This window comes from Nicotiana attenuata, unplaced genomic scaffold (genome assembly GCF_001879085.1).
Source record: "Nicotiana attenuata strain UT unplaced genomic scaffold, NIATTr2, whole genome shotgun sequence".
Classification (NCBI taxonomy): Eukaryota; Viridiplantae; Streptophyta; class Magnoliopsida; order Solanales; family Solanaceae; genus Nicotiana; species Nicotiana attenuata.
The window spans coordinates 1-2,069 of NW_017691139.1; the positions used below are offsets into that span (position 1 = coordinate 1).

The following is a 2,069-nucleotide window of genomic DNA, read 5'->3' on the forward strand; positions in this document are numbered from 1 at the left end:
GATATAGATAGACGTGGAGTAAGGAAGAAACATTACGTACCCCGATTTTACCAGGGATAGAACAATGCCACACCATCAAATTAATAGACCCATCTGGAACTCTTTTTGGCTTAGCAACAATACCTAAAAAGATAAAAAAAGACCCATTAAAGTTAATAGACTCATCATATTAACAGACCCTTAGAACCCATTATTGTTTATCAATAAACCTAAAATTAGTAACAATAAAAAATTGAATGGACGAGAGTATAAATAAAAAGAGTAGAAAAGTACGTACATGTGGGTGATCTACGTACATGTGGGTGATCCTTACGCCATTCTTTGCGTTCCGCAGCAAAACGACCACGCACGATTCCTCCTTACATGTTTGTTTGCCCACCCTTTTCCTCTCTCTCTCTCTAGAAATATTGAATGATGAAAATGGTGTTAGAGTGGTAATAGGAGCTTCTATGTTGTGGAGTATTTGCCTATTATTTGGAAAGTGTTGCTGCCATCATTATATTTTCTTGGAAGGAACCAATGTGATTGACATTTCTATGTGTCTTGGAAGAGGAGATGACTAGTGGTCTTGTCCAAAGAGTTTTCCGCCGCCTTAATACCTTAGTAAAATAAACTTTATAAATTCCCAAAACCGATTAATCATATATTCATATCTATGTTAATTTTCCTTTTTAAATTTTTTCAAATACATACTAATCCTCCGTCCCATGAAGGTGTTTGACTTGATCTGAACCTAACTAATTTTATACAAAAATTTTACACTTGTTGAATTTTTGTTGTGATACTTGTCATCACATTGATTTGCTTCTCGGCTTCTCCTATTCTATATAAATAATCGTGAAGTAAGGAAGAAACATTACATACCCCGGTTTTTCTAGGGGATAGAACAATGCCACATCATCAAATTGAAGAACCCATCTGGACCTGTTTCTCGCTTAGCAACAAAACCCTAAGAAAGAAAAAAAAAAGACTCATCAAAGTTAAGAGACACATCAAATTAACTAACCCTTAGAACCCATTATTGTTTATAACTAAACCTAAAATTAGTAACAATAAAAAATTAAAAAGGACGAGAGTATAAATACAAAGTAGAAAAGTACGTTACGCCATTCATTGCGTTCCGCATCAAGAGGACCACGTGCGATTCCACCTGACATGTTTGTTTGCCCGCCCTTTTCCTCTCCTCTCTCTCTCTCTCTCTCTCTCTCTCTCTCTCTCTCTCTCTAGAAATGTTGAATGATGAAAATGGGTTAGAGTGGTGATAGGAACATCTATGTTGTGGAGTATTTGCCTATTTTTTGGAAACTGTTGCTGCCATCATCATTTTTTCTTGGAAGGAACCAATGTGATTGACATTTCTATATGTCTTGGAAGAGGAAAAGACTAGTGGTCTTGTCCAAAGAGTTTTTCACCTGATTAATACTTTAATAAATAAACTTTATAAATTCCCAAAACCGATTAACCATATATTAATATCTATGTTAATTTCCCTTTTTAAATTATTTCAAATACGTACTAATCCCTCCGTCCCATGAAGGTGTTTGACTTGATCCGAACCTAACTAATTTTATCCTAAAATTTGACACTTGATGAATTTTATTGTGACACTTGGTATCATCACATTGATTTGCTTCTCCTATTCTATAATGATAGACGTGAAGAAAGGAAGAAACTTTACATACCCCGATTTTACCCGGTATAGAACAATGCCACACCATCAAATTAACAGACCCATCTGCACCTATTTTTGGCTTAGCAACAAAATCCTAAGAAAGAAAAAAAAGACCCATAAAGTTAAGAGACTCATCAGATTAACACACCTTTAGAACCCATTACTGTTTATTAATAAACCTAAAATTACTAACAATAAAAAATTTGAAAGACGAGAGTATAAATAAAGAGTAGAAAAGTACGTACATGTGGGTGATCCTTGCGCCATTCTTTGTGTTCCGCAGCAAGACGACCACGCGCGATTCCACCTTACATGTTTGTTTGCCCACCCTTTTCCTCCTCCCCCCCCCCTCTCTCTCTCTAGAGAGAGAGAGAGGAAGAGTAATGTGAATGATAGA

At 35.8% G+C, this 2,069-nt stretch overlaps 1 long non-coding RNA gene across 1 annotated transcript; it reads right to left on the reverse strand.

Annotated features, from left to right (window-relative positions):
- Positions 1-40: 40 nt before the first annotated feature.
- LOC109222498 lies at positions 41-941 on the reverse strand. Its single transcript, XR_002067416.1, has 3 exons — positions 865-941; positions 278-398; positions 41-123 (listed from the first exon to the last, which is right to left on the reverse strand). It is a non-coding gene; the product is annotated as an uncharacterized LOC109222498 (long non-coding RNA).
- Positions 942-2,069: the final 1,128 nt, after the last annotated feature.